Genomic DNA, 16,354 nt, shown 5'->3' on the forward strand with positions numbered 1-16,354 from the left:
CTCGAGAAGTTTATATTATATCCAAGAGGAGTGGTTGACCTTTAAATTAAGACCAATTATATTGTTGTATGTGCTCGTATGTGGGAGTTACACCTAAATATTAACAGGTATCTCCGTATTCGTATATTATTTATTAACCCATTATCACTCTGGAGAGCGGAACTATAGCGCTGATCGCTTTGAAATGTTCCATGAGGTTCCAGTTATGGCCTATAATTTTCGGTGATGATCAGATAATAATTTTGGTATGAAGTGGACCGAAAACTTAATTTTTTGTGTTATTTTCATGTCGATCTATAGACCACAAATGAAAGCCGAACATCACAACACAACCCAAGGTGAAGGGAATCTGGAGAATTAATGTACTGAATACTCGTAATATTCGGAAAATATGTCAGTGTGAGGAAGAGGTGCTGTTTACCTCTAACCGGGCAAGAGTTCCGTGGTAGTTGTGTAGGGTATCGTATGGTCGGCCCCGTCCGACTATACTGCTCCGCTCACTGGTTAATAAATTGATAATATTTTTATTAAAATGTTTTTATTAAATTAGTGTTTCTATTAAAAAATAAATAAATCCAAATTGTAGAATACGCGATAAGTTGTGAAATGGTGTCCGGATTACCGGACGATTGTATACCAATCGTCGATCTATATGGGTCATAATCGGTTAATATACATATATAGATTAAAATTCTTGAGGTCTAAAGAAAAAAAGTCGTGAGACCTCTGGTATAAGATTTGTCCATTGATCCATAGATGATGTATGAAATATATTGTTGAAAAATGACAATTGGATACATTTTTATTGTATCGAACTTTTGTAACGTTTAGGAATAAATAAATTTTTGCCTAGTAATCCAGATTTTACTGTATAATGTTTTGTCTAAGATTAAATCGATCGATAAATTGGATATATTTTGTTCGATCGTCAGATATATGCCCGGCTAGCTCAGTCGGTAGAGCATGAGACTCTTAATCTCAGGGTCGTGGGTTCGAGCCCCACGTTGGGCGCATTTATCTTTTTATCCTTCCTTCTATCTTTTAAATGAAAAGATCACTAATATTTTTTAATATCTAATTTATTTACACATAACAATGTAATTATATTTTTGCTCCATCTAAGTTTTACATTTATTGTGATGATGGCTATATATTTTTTTTAAACAAAGTTGGTCATGTATGTCGGCCCATTAGCTCAGTTGGTTAGAGCGTCGTGCTAATAACGCGAAGGTTGCGGGTTCGATCCCCTCATGGGCCACGAAATTGAATCTTTTGTTCGTAAAATGTTAGAATTTAAGTCGGCGATTTTGTGCATATAAACATATAGAGAGATAACTTATTTAGGGATTTTGGAATAGAAAGATCTAGAACATTCTGCAAATCTTCGATGAGGAGATATTAACCTTCAATATAAGTAATCCACTTATGAATTATGATGTACCAACTCAGAATTGACATTCCTAAAGTGTTAAGTTAAGAGGGAAATTCGTCACCTTACCACTTTTGTAGAAGAAAGAAGCGGACATCGAAGCCATTCTTCCACGGAAAACGTGTGTAGGATTTGGATTGACTTCGAAGATGCAGATCTCCGCATAGATTCACGATAAGTTCCCAGGTGAAGCTGTTATGAAATTTGTTCGCTCTAGTCAACATGACCGATAGTTAAATGGTAAATATTTACAGTAGCGTGCAAATTAATAGCAGTTCAACACTGCTTCTTAATATATGCACTATATTTCAAAAGAAAATGTTAGTAGCTGATTTATTTCTACTTACACATTTTTACAAGATGTGGTTGGCTATTCTGCGAAAATAATCTCTAACGCCATAGAATTGTCTCCCAAAACAGAAGCGGGCCTACGAAATAGAAACATCTGTCAATTTGATAAAAAAATAATCTTAAGAAGTATCAGTGATGAGAATAAAACCTCTGGTACGGAATTAAACATTAAACAATGAGGACATTTTTTCTGCATCTCCAATTTGTATGCTAGATATCTCAGAAAAGTGCCTGTGCTGAAAAATATATACCATCAAAATGAATTAAAATTTACAAAAGAGCTCCTTGATTGGTCTTTGTGGAATACAATTTAAGATTCCAACTATCCGACATAGCCCGGCTAGCTCAGTCGGTAGAGCATGAGACTCTTAATCTCAGGGTCGTGGGTTCGAGCCCCACGTTGGGCGCAAAATAATTTTTATAGCACTCACAATAGGGTGGAGGATGTATAACATTTCTCACGAAGGTAGAAGAAACATCTCGAAATATAATGTAATATGTATCGGGATAAAATCATTTGTCGATATATTCAACCGATGTGGGTATAATGAAATAACAGATTTTATGACAATTATTCTTTTAAAACGATATTATAAATCTCTTTTAAGGTTTTTTGTAGTTAATTTTTGAATAAATAGTTAAGTTTTCAATTAGCATCCATCCATCAAACTACAGACAAACTTTAACACATTCATTAACACTTTCCACTTTTTCCCGCAATGACATGAATTTCCTTTGGTACTGAAAGGGTTAATCTCTGCATTAGTGATTTTATCACATGCCATTTTTGCTATATGGCCCATTAGCTCAGTTGGTTAGAGCGTCGTGCTAATAACGCGAAGGTCGCGGGTTCGATCCCCTCATGGGCCAATAATTCGCTTTTTGAGTATCACAATAAATCCCCAAAGTCTTTACAAAAATGTGTATTGAAAAAGAGAAAAGGGAGTGGGTCGGGGCAATCTTTTCTAGAAAATCGACCGTAATGGAAGTTTCTAGAAAGAAACCTGGATTTATTACGGCACAAAATATTCGATTATATATTCATGATGATGCAAATTTGTTCCATCCAGTACGAGCAACCTAGAAGTCAAAAAATAATGTCTGTGGCCATACAGTCGAAACCGATTATAGAGACACCATTTATAATGACATATCGGTTATAACGATTTATCTAAAAGTCCGGAGAAAATTTCTAACATTTATTTCATATCGCATATAACGACATATAGCTTATAGTCACCAATTTCGCCGGTCCCTTGACCGTTGTTATAGGCGATTTCGACTGTATAATATTCGCGGGATGTTATAAGCCCCATCTGCAATGCAGCATAAATAGAACAGAAAAACGACATACTATTCATAAAAGAGGATCGATATGTGCCCGGCTAGCTCAGTCGGTAGAGCATGAGACTCTTAATCTCAGGGTCGTGGGTTCGAGCCCCACGTTGGGCGCAGTACTTTTTTCAATTACACCTGCTTCCCATTATTAAATAATACATGTTTTTACTACTCTATTTCAGGACGCTCTTCAGAATATGCATATTCAGAAATGTAACTTGATAAAATAAGAACTTCGCTTTACTTTAAATTCTTCAACAAATAATTTATATAAGTCTCGTCTTTTATTTTTAATAGAATGCTGAACCACAGTAAGGAATTTATTACCGTTCTTAAAATTTTGTTTTTTGAAAAATTAATCTAAAATTTAGATGTGTTGGACAAAACAGACTTCATACACTAATGGGTTAAACATTACATACTTATTTAAAAAATACGATATGTTACTATCAGTGCATATTAAAACAGGTAAACGTCGGCCCATTAGCTCAGTTGGTTAGAGCGTCGTGCTAATAACGCGAAGGTCGCGGGTTCGATCCCCTCATGGGCCAACCGCAGTTTTTTATACTTTAGCACCAGTCCGAAATCATAATAAAAATTTAATAATCTGCACTTTTATAATAATATTAGGGCCTTCCCAATTTGAACCGAATACTCAATTCGCTTCATATGACAGATGTTCTATGAAGTACTGATTCTTTGTGTGTGGTGGGTATTAAAATGATTGGACCAACATTCTCCATATTCTGTCTTGTTTTGGCACAAATACCTTGATGTGCATAGATTGAACCATATCCGCTTAATATGAGATTCGATATTTTTCAAAATGTTGACTCTCTGTGGATGAAGTATAGTATGTCGATAGGGCCCATTTTCGCAATCGATTAGATTCGGTACAATTATTGCGATGTGCAAAGTTGGCACCAAATCTGTTTCATATGAGATATACAATATTTAAAAATGTCGGCCCTTTGTGGTGTAGAAAAGTGAAGGCTTGTGCCTAGAGGATCTAGTTTCGGTAAAAATAGAGGTATTGTTCTACTCTGATATTGATATTCATTCCACTTACCAAAATCTAAATGAATAATTTCAAATAGTATGTGGTGGCATACAATGGGTTAATATGCCCGGCTAGCTCAGTCGGTAGAGCATGAGACTCTTAATCTCAGGGTCGTGGGTTCGAGCCCCACGTTGGGCGCACATAACTTTTTTATGTAGACATTCTTTTATAATTTTTATTATTTTAATTTATAAAACCGAATATATTTGCATATAGTATCGGCCCATTAGCTCAGTTGGTTAGAGCGTCGTGCTAATAACGCGAAGGTCGCGGGTTCGATCCCCTCATGGGCCAGAAATTTGTTTTTAATATAACTATTCAGCGATAGATTGCTGAATGGAGATTTACATTTCGTCCATATCCGTCCTCCTCCAACTAAGCTGCAACTATATTTGTGGAGGAACTATAAACGATTTCGTCTCATAAACTTAACAAGGGATTCCGATTTTTGCAGCTACTTGCATTCCTACAAGAATCCATGTATAGAAAATATGATGATATTTGGTATGACCTCTCCCCACTTCTATACAATTTTGTATACCAAAGTCTTTCCGATATTGGAAGAAGAAATCATTTTTATGACATTTTCAAAAAAATAAAACTTTCTAGGTTTAATAATACTGATTTGGTTGATGCTGTAAGCGCACAATTTTTTCTAAACATTTATGCGAAATTGAGACATTAATGTGGCATATTGTTCTTTATTTGTAAACAATGGGATAATGGTGCCACAAAGTGTTAATATGCCCGGCTAGCTCAGTCGGTAGAGCATGAGACTCTTAATCTCAGGGTCGTGGGTTCGAGCCCCACGTTGGGCGCGCATAACTTTTTTATGTAGGTATTCTTTAATTATTTTTTTAATTTATAAAATCGAATATATTCGCATATAGTGTCGGCCCATTAGCTCAGTTGGTTAGAGCGTCGTGCTAATAACGCGAAGGTCGCGGGTTCGATCCCCTCATGGGCCAGAAAATGCGTTTTTTAAGATTCTTTAGTACTTTAATACGTGTTCTCCCGGTTCTATCAAATAATTCCGTGATTAAAGATTTAGAATAAAAGACTAAAACTTGCATACGTTGGGTCTCAGATATATCTTGAAGATAATATATACAGTGGAGGGAGACATATATACGGTCGAAATCGCTTATAATGACAGTCAAGGGACCGGCGAAATTAGATAAAAGGCGTGCGTTTTTCGCGACTTTGGGACACGCTGAGAATGGTAATGGCAATTCTTGCAAATTGCAATATTTTAGTCCAAACCGCTATTAATATATACCGCTATATATATATATATATATTAATATATATAATATATAGAAAATGAAAGATTGAGAATGTTTTAGGATAAATGTTACTTTTGAAAATTTTTATCCCACAATTACAATGATTTTACAATTGTGGGATGTTTTCATTACATCGAATTTGCTTCATAATATAAAAGGAGAAACTAGATATGTGGATAAGTCCTTATACTCCAACCTCCAAGGATCAGATATGATCGTATGGTTTGTCTTTAATTGTTATCAATGTGCTAGTTTATGGTGCCGAAAGTGTTAATATGCCCGGCTAGCTCAGTCGGTAGAGCATGAGACTCTTAATCTCAGGGTCGTGGGTTCGAGCCCCACGTTGGGCGCAATTTGCTTTTTTGTTCATTTGAAAAGTAGTAAAAACTACATATGACCTATTTAATTTCTAGAAAGTACGACTAATTCTTCCAATTTATGCCGAATATATTGAAATTACGTTTGACACCGAATGGGTTAATACGGAAATATTAATTTTATGGCATGTTTTTTTAATTTTATGTGATGCCATTAATTTTATATGGCCCATTAGCTCAGTTGGTTAGAGCGTCGTGCTAATAACGCGAAGGTCGCGGGTTCGATCCCCTCATGGGCCAGACATATAAATTTTTGATAATTTAGGAAGATTGATTCTCAAATTACATATCCCTGTAAGAGAAATATATTAATATATATATATATATATATATATTAATATATATATTAATATATATAATATATAGAAAATGAAAGATTGAGAATGTTTTAGGATAAATGTTACTTTTGAAAATTTTTATCCCACAATTACAATGATTTTACAATTGTGGGATGTTTTCATTACATCGAATTTGCTTCATAATATAAAAGGAGAAACTAGATATGTGGATAAGTCCTTATACTCCAACCTCCAAGGATCAGATATGATCGTATGGTTTGTCTTTAATTGTTATCAATGTGCTAGCTTATGGTGCCGAAAGTGTTAATATGCCCGGCTAGCTCAGTCGGTAGAGCATGAGACTCTTAATCTCAGGGTCGTGGGTTCGAGCCCCACGTTGGGCGCAATTTGCTTTTTTGTTCATTTGAAAAGTAGTAAAAACTACATATGACCTATTTAATTTCTAGAAAGTACGACTAATTCTTCCAATTTATGCCGAATATATTGAAATTACGTTTGACACCGAATGGGTTAATACGGAAATATTAATTTTATGGCATGTTTTTTTAATTTTATGTGATGCCATTAATTTTATATGGCCCATTAGCTCAGTTGGTTAGAGCGTCGTGCTAATAACGCGAAGGTCGCGGGTTCGATCCCCTCATGGGCCAGACATATAAATTTTTGATAATTTAGGAAGATTGTAAGAGAAATTTTGGAAAAATGATTCCTCGTATTCAATATCACAGTTATAATGGAAGATACTTAAGTAGGCTACAATTTGTAAACTCGGGATTTGAATTAACCCTTTCAGCGCCAGAAATAATGTGGGGAAAATAAAGAACATACTATCTGAATGACGACGTAATAATGAAATTTAAATAAATATTAATTTTTGTTATTTGAATTTTGCCTTGTAAGGGCAGTGATCATTTGAAAGTAATTTTGAGTGGTTATTTATACTCTTTCGAGTCGAGCTTGATGATCTAAGTTTTGCAATGAAAAGGAAAGCTAGGAGAAGAAACGCGTCGCATAATGGTGGGTACGTAGGTTCTTCTCCTGGCTTTCCTTTTCATTGCAAAACTTAGATCATCAAGCTCGACTCGAAAGAGTATAAATAACCACTTAAAATAAATATTAATTAATTTTGCAGGAAAGCCAGGATTTGGCGCAGTGTGCAAAACTTGGTCTAATGTGGATTTGTCAGTTCTGAAGCCGCTTTGGTGTGGTCCAATAATGTCATTGACCATTGGTTTCAGTAGTTCACACAGCACGCTGGATGGCACTTTATATGCGATGGGAAGGAGACTAATTCCTCTATAGTTGGCACATATCATCTTGTCTCCTGCTTTGTGCACGGGAAACAGGATGCTGAGGTTCCAATCATCATTCCTCTAGCCAAATTTTACCAATCAGCTGATGCACGATCCTGACAAGCAACTGACCCCTTGAAGAGTTCTGCTGGCAATGCATCGGCACCTTCTGCTTTATTATTCTTCAGCCGATTATTTGCTATTCTGACTTCATCTTGGCTAGGTGGTATACAATCTAAACCGTCATCTCTTATTTGTTCTAGGGAATCTTCTTCAAGTCCACTATTTGATACCAGAAGCTTTACAAAATGCTCCTCCCAGATACTCAACACTATCCTCACCAGGTTTCCTTCTTTGCCTTCACCAAAGCCTTCGGTTTGGTGTTTTGCTCGTTTGTAAAATTTTCGGACTTCATTCTGACTACATCTCGATTTGCTCAGGCTCACGTTTTTCTTGTTATTTCCTCTTTCTTTTCGAAATACGTTTCTCGGAATAAACTCCCAAAAAATGATGAATCTTCACAATCCAGAATTAATCAATCCGGATTATTGAGATTTTACTGTATTACCAAAGAAGTGAAAGCAAATACATATCATGAAATTATTCAAGGTTCAGTATATAGCCCTGAATAAAGTTGGGCGGCCCCTTCGGATCTTGAAATATTCCTGATAATGATCTTGTGTTTGGTACTCAGCAGCACGTACATTTATTCTGATAAATATATGCCCGGCTAGCTCAGTCGGTAGAGCATGAGACTCTTAATCTCAGGGTCGTGGGTTCGAGCCCCACGTTGGGCGCAGCATAACTTTTTTTATGATCAGATCCTAAAAATTCGATTACCCGGGAATCCTCCTTTAATAAATTAATGGAGAAATCTACACCTTCGTAAGTTTGCTTTTTTCCATTATGGATCCGATATTTTTGCGAGATTCTATAGATAAGACAATTTGTGATGATTCTTTTGCAAATCTCATAGACCCTTGACAACTGTAAATGGAATGCTACCATTGAGTTCCAAGTCAAAGGATCAAATGTTTAATTTGTATGTTCATAGCTCAATAAAATTTTTAAGTATCTTTATTACTTATTTTTTTTTTCAATGTCATTCACTTTCTGAATTGGTATGTTGGTTCCCCATGGGTTAATATGCCCGGCTAGCTCAGTCGGTAGAGCATGAGACTCTTAATCTCAGGGTCGTGGGTTCGAGCCCCACGTTGGGCGCAGCAATTTTTTTATTAATATATTTTTGCAATAAATAAGAACTTTAGGGTAATGATCATTGCGCAACCATCATATGGCCCATTAGCTCAGTTGGTTAGAGCGTCGTGCTAATAACGCGAAGGTCGCGGGTTCGATCCCCTCATGGGCCAGAAATTCGTTTTTAGACAGATCTCTAATAAAAATTCGAGGTTGTGTTAAATAGAAGAAAGAAGATAACACAGTGTAGACGTTTTATAATAAAATATCGCCTGATATTGGATATATAATACCGTCCGACCATGCACTGAATTATAGACCTAATAATTAGATTCGCGATCTAGCATTGCATATCCCATAAATTATAATAACATTATACAGTAAAATCTTGGTAATTCAGACAATTTAATGCAGACCCCAATCCGGATTGTAAAATATAGTCAATTATCGTCTGATATTGGCTATATAATCGAAAAAAATGACAATTGGATACAGTTTGTATCGAACTGTTGTAACGTTTCTGAATAAATAAATTTTGTCTAGTAATCGACACTTTATACAGTAAATGTTTTATCTGGAATTATATCGAATCTTGATAAATCTGATCGATCGATAAATCGGATATATTTTGTACGACCATTGGATATATGCCCGGCAGTCGGTAGAGCATGAGACTCTTAATCTCAGGGTCGTGGGTTCGAGCCCCACGTTGGGCGCAATTCCTTTTTTGCGGCCACGCACGTTTTTATAACGATACCGCTAATAACATTTTTCAAAGAAATTAAATACTCTGAGCTATGTATAATATTAATGGTATTTTACTTCAGCCAACCTTGTATTTCATAAATAATATTTTCTTATTGGAATGATTTAATTTTATTTAAAAAATCCGGTATCGGATACCATATAGTACATAGGCCCATTAGCTCAGTTGGTTAGAGCGTCGTGCTAATAACGCGAAGGTCGCGGGTTCGATCCCCTCATGGGCCAGGAGTATGTTTTTACTTTCATTGATTCGAAATCTGGTACCACAGGAAGAGGGGGGTCCGATAAGGTATATTTTCTCTCTTCAACAGTTCTTAACCCATTCTGGTCTATGAAGAAATAATTGGGATTTAATCGAATACACAGTTTGTAAATTGTATACCTACCCAACAATGTTGTAAGTAAGTTATGGACAAATCCTAACGAAATTTTGTTTGCAGGACCGGTTCAGACCAAAGAAGACCCCGAGAATGACGAAACTTTACATCGGAAACTGGATCTGGATAGGGAATAAACATGATTGTGTTGGCGAAGATTGGTCAACATTTCGTGGGTCAAATAGACCCAGACTTTTGTGTGAAAATTGCCAAATTTGCATATTATGGCATATATATTTAAACCTGAAGGATATAGACCAGAGAAGATGATAGCATATTCAAAAGGTGTTGTTGACCTTCAAATTGATTTGCGTACAGTTATACCTGAATATTACCGGGATCTATGTATATAATATTATATTGTTTAGTAATATCATTACCACACTAGAGGGCGGAAATGTAGCGCTGTTGGTAAAGAAATTTTGCATGAAGTTCAGGTTATGGTCAAGGACGACGATTATAATTTTCGATAACGATCAGACGATATTTCGGGGTTGAAATATACCAAAAACTTTATTTTTGTATGTTTTCTATTCGCTCTAGCCGCCACAATTATAAGCCGAACATTTCAAGTTTTCCATGGAGAAAGCGATCTGACCGACTAATATCACGAAATATTATGCAGGCTCTACAGAAACTGAGCGCTCAGTGATAGTTGTGTGGGTATCATTTGGTCGACCCCGTCACTGGTCTTAAATTCCAAATTTTTGATGGGAAACAAAAATCCTGTATGAATTGTCACAGCTGATCGATATATGCCCGGCTAGCTCAGTCGGTAGAGCATGAGACTCTTAATCTCAGGGTCGTGGGTTCGAGCCCCACGTTGGGCGCACATAATTTTTTTTTGTCCATTTTAAAGTAACCAGGAACTATATATTACAACATCAATATTTCAGATTCTACCCAATGTTTATTCCAAATTTATATCGAATATAATTAAACAGCTTTTGGTACTAAAGGGTTAATTTTTTAATTTAAATATTTTTTTATTAGATATATGGGAGCTTGATATATATGGGAGCTCGATGTCTACCAAGGGCCATATAAAAATCTTCCGAGTTACATTTTAATACATTTTTTTAAGTGTATAATTTTTGTCGGTGAGATTATAAATGTTTTCCGGGCTCTTGCAGAGTGGAACCAATTTTTGCAGAAAATTTACTATGCGGTTTTTGGGGGGATTTAGCTTAAATTCTCCACCAAAAAGGGATTCAAGATTCCAAATAATATTCAGCGTGCTCGTAGTCTCAAATATAGTTTTGCTGGTGATTTACGATTCGTCATTACATGGTCATATTTTTAAAACCTTTAAAATACCGGCAATGAGACGGTTCGATCTTTAGTAGTTCTGGGTTCTTAAATCATATGATTTTCTCCTTTTCGTTTAGGTACGTTGAAGTTCTTATGTCAGTTTTCCAATTTGCGCATGTCTGTAATCTGGAATTTAATTTTCTCTAGAGCAATTATAACGACATAGATCTCTTGTAAAGGAAAGGTTCCGACAGTTTGTTAGAAAATTTGAATGCGCACCACATGCTGAATTATATTAAAAGTTATGCACGACTGAATTTATAATTATGATAGAACATAATTAATAATTATTCTCAACACATACTGTCGTGGTCCTAATTGCCTGATTTATAAGTTCCGATATATGCCCGGCTAGCTCAGTCGGTAGAGCATGAGACTCTTAATCTCAGGGTCGTGGGTTCGAGCCCCACGTTGGGCGCAGTATATTTTTTCTTAAAGAACCATGACCAGTTAGAACTGATCTTCTTCCTTGGTTTATAGATTGGCAAGACAATAAAATAGTTCTATTGTGGCCCATGAGGGGATCGAACCCGCGACCTTCGCGTTATTAGCACGACGCTCTAACCAACTGAGCTAATGGGCCTGCATGCTATTGCGAAAATTACAACATTTTTTTTCTTTGAAGTTAAAATGGAAAATTCGTTAAGAATTATATTATTTGACAAATTTGATGGCCAAGCTAACTAGCCGTAATAGTCAAGGGTGTTTAGAAAAGCACGTTCTTTACCAGGACGGGGTTGGCATTCCGTCATTTCCAGAATGTCTGGACGGAAGCATTGTCGCTTCGTATCGTCATGACATTTCGCTGAATCACTTACAAATCTTGTCAGACTGTTGAAGAATTTCTGTCATAAGTTCCGCCGATATTTTCGAATGGTTTCGGCAACCTTCTTTTATTTTCTATAGCAATCAAAAACTCCAAAAAAATTATCTGCGCCCAACGTGGGGCTCGAACCCACGACCCTGAGATTAAGAGTCTCATGCTCTACCGACTGAGCTAGCCGGGCATATAATATGTCATGTACGCCAACACAACATTCCGCACGCCAGACAAGACGTCAATTAGTCACTCACACTATCTGTTGTTGTTTATTAGATGGGTTAATGTCGTGAGAATGACCAACAGGCGTTTCCTAGTGTTGCGTTCTTAGAGATTATCAACAAATGAACGAACGAATGTGTGAGTGAGCGAGTCAACGAATACGTCAGAAGAAGATAATATTCTAATTCTATAAATAGTCATGAGGGTTGTTGTTGTAAATTGTTTTTTTTTATAATAAAATGATTTATAAATAAAATATAAAATTATTACAATATAGGGACTTCATGTTGCTCAATTACAAAAGAGATAAATACATACAGTGATGGGAAAAATAAAAGATACACTCTATTTTTACACCCTCCCCCATGAGGTTGTATTAAATGTGTCATTCCATTCGACACATCTCGAAGATCCCATAAAGTATATTCTAGGTCAGAATGAAATTCTATATCGTCTCTTTTGTTTGCACAGACATTGCTAATACGTCTTTAATGTTTGGTATTCGGTCCATCTTTGGGTATAGCTCCCATAAACGACACTTCCCACTTTCGGTATTTTAAAAGTTATAGACTCATTTAAATGGATATAATCTGTCATTGTATGTTCTTGGTGGATGAAAAAACACCTTAGAAGATAGAAGATATGAACCTATATATTCGATATAGTTTCATATTTTGAGATAGACTCCATATAAATGTTCCGACCCATTTTCAGAAGTTTGAATTTTTTAACAAAATTTTCCCATAGAACCGGCTGTAATGTGACATTACGAGTTCTTGGTATATGAAAAACATCGTTGCAGAAAATGTTCAATAAAGGTTCATGTTTTGAGATAACCCCAATAGAAAGGTCCCGTCCCTTATTAGATGTTTTCAAGAATGTAGTTGCATTTTCACACAGAAGTGGCTGTAACTCGCTAATTCCGTATGGCGACAAAACATATTTACTTACTTAGCTGGCTTTTGACAGAACTTTCGTTCCATAAGCCGATCTTAGAAAAGATTTCCAGGCGCGTCGGTTTTTCCGCAGTTTTTGCGCAGTTTTTCCAATTTGAAAGACCATTTTCAGCGATGTTGTCTTCAACTTGATCTTTCCAACGTATTCTTGCCCTTCCCCTTCTGCGTGGCGTTCCCCTTCTGGGGCATCTTAATCCATTCTCACAACATGACCTAGCCAACGTAGTCGCTGCAGCTCAATACGTCTAACAATGTCGATGTCCGAGAATAGCTGGTACAACTCATGGTTCATTCGACGGCGATATTCACCTTCAACGCAGATCGGCCAATAGATCTTTCGGAGAATTTTTCTCTCAAACACACCAAGAGCTGCCTCATCTGCTTGCGTAATTACCCATGCCTCAGATCCGTATAACAGAACGGGTAGTATCAGCGTCTTGTAGAGTGTGAGTTTGGTCTGGCGGGAGGTGGCCTTGCTTTTAAGTTGTTTGCTCAGACCATAGTAGCATCGGTTGGCCATCACTAAAAATTATTATCACAGAATATTTTCGATATAGACCCATTTGCTGACATAGCGTCCTTATAAAGATTCGGCCTCGGTATTTTCAAGTTAATGATGTACATGGACAGCTTCGTATCGAAAATGTTAAATTAGTTTTCATCGGAAAAAATAATATATTTCCAAAATGGATACTTTTGATTAGGATTTAACCGAGATCTTCAGTGTTTACTCTTTATAAACATTTTTTAGTATTATGAATATAAAATTGAACGGGTAGTAGGCACAGTAACTTCAAAATAGAAGGTCGTACTGCATTTTGTATACTCGGCATATTTGAGTTAATTGAACTCCCAATTTTCGGGAAAAAAATGGTAATTGGCCCATGAGGGGATCGAACCCGCGACCTTCGCGTTATTAGCACGACGCTCTAACCAACTGAGCTAATGGGCCACGTGGCACATTTTCGAAAATAGCTAATTTTTAGAACTGGTGCCAATATTAGAACACTATTCATATTCGAAGTCACCAAATCGAAACCTTCAAGTTCCGATATAATGCTCTTTCCCTGCTAGAAATCTTCATTGGCGTCACCCTCTGAATGTTGTCATTCTGCTGATCATTTCATTAGAATTAATTTCTTATTGTTAAAATAAAAAAATAAAATAAACAAATCCAATAATATTTGTACGCTATGTGTGTATCTCTGTATGTGTGAGTCAGATTTGTGTGTCAATAACACGAACAAGTTTACAAACAAACAAATAAACTTAACGAATGTTCGAAAAATACCCCTTAGTCATTTATTCTTTCATTATACTCGTACGAACAGTAATCATCATAATATTCAACCATTTGAACAAACTTGTTGTGTGTATGAGTTGCAATATGGTGTTTAGTTGTATTGTGCCATGTAGATGGCGCCACATGTACTGAATTTTGATGTGGAAATTCGAAGATGCTATGCTGAAGAATGATTCGAATTCAGAGGACTCGAAATAATCTATGATCCATAATTCTGCCGTCCTCACCCTTTGCTTTAATAAGTGAATGGGCATATTTTCCATTCAAACACTCCTCAGTCGTCGGATTTGAATCCTACTGAAAACTTATGGAGTATTTTGGAGGAAATATTAGAAGCCATAATATACATATATCGATATCATTCTACATACATATGGACATAAAAAGATACACTAAAGATGCATATTTTTGTCAAACGTATGTTTTACCATTACATAGAGGATATAAATAAAGGGGTGAAGAATTCAAATCTGAAAATAATTTTATTTCTGAAGAATCAAAGTAATAATCCTAAAATAAATATATGTATACTTATACATGTTTTGAGTGTATATTTTATATATATTGTTTCTGTAACATCTGTAACATAGATAATACATTAAATTTGTTTTTATCTTACTTACTTTTTGGAGACAGCCATTCCCACGCAATACTTCAACTACAGGGGATGCCACTAAAAATGTGCTGCTGCTATTTTGAACCCATTTCGGATTTCAGACTTCAGCGAGTCTGTGTTATAAACTTTTTGAAAAGTTTATTAAGTATATTGGAAAAGAAAACCTACCAGACCTTGCTGCGGAACTGTGCACGGGCTCTTATTTCTGGAATAGTCTATTTTATATCATCCCTGTCTAAGTACTGCAAGCTATCAAAAGTAACCTTGGCAGCTACGCAGGAATATTAAAAGATGAGTCTGTATGATTATACAAATCAAACATACCTTTTAAATAAGGGGAAACTTTTGACAATCCGGCCTCTTTCAGCAACTCGACCAATTTTTTGGTATTTTCATCTTCCAATCATCTTTTCGCAGAAACTTACAGCGGTTTCAGTACTTATGCTTTGCAATCCACTTTTGGCGAGACTACCATGTTTTCAGACATTCATGTCTCATTATTTGTCGTCTCATTATCTACAATTGTCACAACTTCTCCACTTTCTGTGTACAATACACCATTAATTAAATGTAATTTCACGGGCATTTTTCTAAGCGTCCACACAACTCGAATTTTCACGACCATCTGAAAAAAAATCAACTAAGAACAGTTACTTAACATGGTGCTGATTTAATTTAATGTTGGTTAATTTAAATTTTAACTTCAAATAAAAATTTTAAAATTTATATCAATTTTGTTGCATTATAATTCTGGAGATAAGTGGAAACAATATTATTTTAATATTGAACATCATTAATTTAATGTATTTCAATGTAATTTCTCTGTTACATTGAACACAGATTTATATTTGCTCGATCTTATTTTTAACTTGCAACTTTTCCCTGAATGTAGAGCTATTTCTTTTAGAGGCATCCTATTATGAAAAGAACTGAACCATTCGACCCACAAATGTAAATGCTAGGTGTACTTGCCTAACTCCATAATTAAACTATCTTCTATTTGATACTTGTATCCATGATCCAATCAAAATGAGATCATTACTGCTTTAATACACATGTATCTCCTAAGATCTCATTATCTTCTTTTTATGTTAGAAATACAAACGTCTACTAAAATTTCCGTTCATGCTTCTCTGGGAACTGCTTTTGGGATTTGTTCTATAATTTTTTAATTTTCCTATTATCTTTCTTTGGTGCGCGAGCACATTTATATAGTATCGGTCTTCTTTTAATTATTCGAAAAATCGTTCATTTATATCTTTTGAATTGTTTACTCAGTTCTCTATTAGGTTAGAATCCTTTACAATTCCATACGCCTGTATTCGAACTTTTACGGTAAATAAAAACGAATTTTT

General features: G+C 35.7%; 23 non-coding genes across 23 annotated transcripts; 20 read left to right on the top strand and 3 right to left on the bottom strand.

The window, feature by feature from the left end:
• Positions 1-938: 938 nt before the first annotated feature.
• Positions 939-1,011, top strand: Trnak-cuu (transfer RNA lysine (anticodon CUU)). The gene has a single exon. It is a non-coding gene; the product is annotated as a tRNA-Lys (tRNA).
• A 173-nt stretch (positions 1,012-1,184) lies between these two features.
• Trnai-aau (transfer RNA isoleucine (anticodon AAU)) lies at positions 1,185-1,258 on the top strand. The gene has a single exon. It is a non-coding gene; the product is annotated as a tRNA-Ile (tRNA).
• An 856-nt stretch (positions 1,259-2,114) lies between these two features.
• Positions 2,115-2,187, top strand: Trnak-cuu (transfer RNA lysine (anticodon CUU)). Its single transcript has one exon. It is a non-coding gene; the product is annotated as a tRNA-Lys (tRNA).
• A 389-nt stretch (positions 2,188-2,576) lies between these two features.
• Trnai-aau (transfer RNA isoleucine (anticodon AAU)) lies at positions 2,577-2,650 on the top strand. The gene has a single exon. It is a non-coding gene; the product is annotated as a tRNA-Ile (tRNA).
• A 509-nt stretch (positions 2,651-3,159) lies between these two features.
• On the top strand, positions 3,160-3,232 carry Trnak-cuu (transfer RNA lysine (anticodon CUU)). Its single transcript has one exon. It is a non-coding gene; the product is annotated as a tRNA-Lys (tRNA).
• A 363-nt stretch (positions 3,233-3,595) lies between these two features.
• On the top strand, positions 3,596-3,669 carry Trnai-aau (transfer RNA isoleucine (anticodon AAU)). The gene has a single exon. It is a non-coding gene; the product is annotated as a tRNA-Ile (tRNA).
• A 574-nt stretch (positions 3,670-4,243) lies between these two features.
• On the top strand, positions 4,244-4,316 carry Trnak-cuu (transfer RNA lysine (anticodon CUU)). Its single transcript has one exon. It is a non-coding gene; the product is annotated as a tRNA-Lys (tRNA).
• Positions 4,317-4,398: 82 nt separating this feature from the next.
• Positions 4,399-4,472, top strand: Trnai-aau (transfer RNA isoleucine (anticodon AAU)). Its single transcript has one exon. It is a non-coding gene; the product is annotated as a tRNA-Ile (tRNA).
• A 451-nt stretch (positions 4,473-4,923) lies between these two features.
• On the top strand, positions 4,924-4,996 carry Trnak-cuu (transfer RNA lysine (anticodon CUU)). Its single transcript has one exon. It is a non-coding gene; the product is annotated as a tRNA-Lys (tRNA).
• A 76-nt stretch (positions 4,997-5,072) lies between these two features.
• On the top strand, positions 5,073-5,146 carry Trnai-aau (transfer RNA isoleucine (anticodon AAU)). The gene has a single exon. It is a non-coding gene; the product is annotated as a tRNA-Ile (tRNA).
• Positions 5,147-5,741: 595 nt separating this feature from the next.
• Positions 5,742-5,814, top strand: Trnak-cuu (transfer RNA lysine (anticodon CUU)). The gene has a single exon. It is a non-coding gene; the product is annotated as a tRNA-Lys (tRNA).
• Positions 5,815-6,007: 193 nt separating this feature from the next.
• Positions 6,008-6,081, top strand: Trnai-aau (transfer RNA isoleucine (anticodon AAU)). Its single transcript has one exon. It is a non-coding gene; the product is annotated as a tRNA-Ile (tRNA).
• A 369-nt stretch (positions 6,082-6,450) lies between these two features.
• On the top strand, positions 6,451-6,523 carry Trnak-cuu (transfer RNA lysine (anticodon CUU)). Its single transcript has one exon. It is a non-coding gene; the product is annotated as a tRNA-Lys (tRNA).
• A 193-nt stretch (positions 6,524-6,716) lies between these two features.
• Positions 6,717-6,790, top strand: Trnai-aau (transfer RNA isoleucine (anticodon AAU)). Its single transcript has one exon. It is a non-coding gene; the product is annotated as a tRNA-Ile (tRNA).
• Positions 6,791-8,156: 1,366 nt separating this feature from the next.
• Positions 8,157-8,229, top strand: Trnak-cuu (transfer RNA lysine (anticodon CUU)). Its single transcript has one exon. It is a non-coding gene; the product is annotated as a tRNA-Lys (tRNA).
• Positions 8,230-8,580: 351 nt separating this feature from the next.
• Trnak-cuu (transfer RNA lysine (anticodon CUU)) lies at positions 8,581-8,653 on the top strand. Its single transcript has one exon. It is a non-coding gene; the product is annotated as a tRNA-Lys (tRNA).
• A 75-nt stretch (positions 8,654-8,728) lies between these two features.
• Positions 8,729-8,802, top strand: Trnai-aau (transfer RNA isoleucine (anticodon AAU)). Its single transcript has one exon. It is a non-coding gene; the product is annotated as a tRNA-Ile (tRNA).
• Positions 8,803-9,545: 743 nt separating this feature from the next.
• Positions 9,546-9,619, top strand: Trnai-aau (transfer RNA isoleucine (anticodon AAU)). The gene has a single exon. It is a non-coding gene; the product is annotated as a tRNA-Ile (tRNA).
• A 909-nt stretch (positions 9,620-10,528) lies between these two features.
• Trnak-cuu (transfer RNA lysine (anticodon CUU)) lies at positions 10,529-10,601 on the top strand. The gene has a single exon. It is a non-coding gene; the product is annotated as a tRNA-Lys (tRNA).
• An 826-nt stretch (positions 10,602-11,427) lies between these two features.
• On the top strand, positions 11,428-11,500 carry Trnak-cuu (transfer RNA lysine (anticodon CUU)). Its single transcript has one exon. It is a non-coding gene; the product is annotated as a tRNA-Lys (tRNA).
• A 91-nt stretch (positions 11,501-11,591) lies between these two features.
• Positions 11,592-11,665, bottom strand: Trnai-aau (transfer RNA isoleucine (anticodon AAU)). Its single transcript has one exon. It is a non-coding gene; the product is annotated as a tRNA-Ile (tRNA).
• A 351-nt stretch (positions 11,666-12,016) lies between these two features.
• On the bottom strand, positions 12,017-12,089 carry Trnak-cuu (transfer RNA lysine (anticodon CUU)). The gene has a single exon. It is a non-coding gene; the product is annotated as a tRNA-Lys (tRNA).
• Positions 12,090-13,958: 1,869 nt separating this feature from the next.
• Positions 13,959-14,032, bottom strand: Trnai-aau (transfer RNA isoleucine (anticodon AAU)). Its single transcript has one exon. It is a non-coding gene; the product is annotated as a tRNA-Ile (tRNA).
• Between the last annotated feature and the right edge of the window lie 2,322 nt (positions 14,033-16,354).

Source organism: Musca vetustissima, unplaced genomic scaffold (genome assembly GCF_032173495.1).
Source record: "Musca vetustissima isolate MV318-11 ecotype Yass unplaced genomic scaffold, APGP_CSIRO_Mvet_v1 utg58653, whole genome shotgun sequence".
NCBI classification, from domain to species: Eukaryota; Metazoa; Arthropoda; class Insecta; order Diptera; family Muscidae; genus Musca; species Musca vetustissima.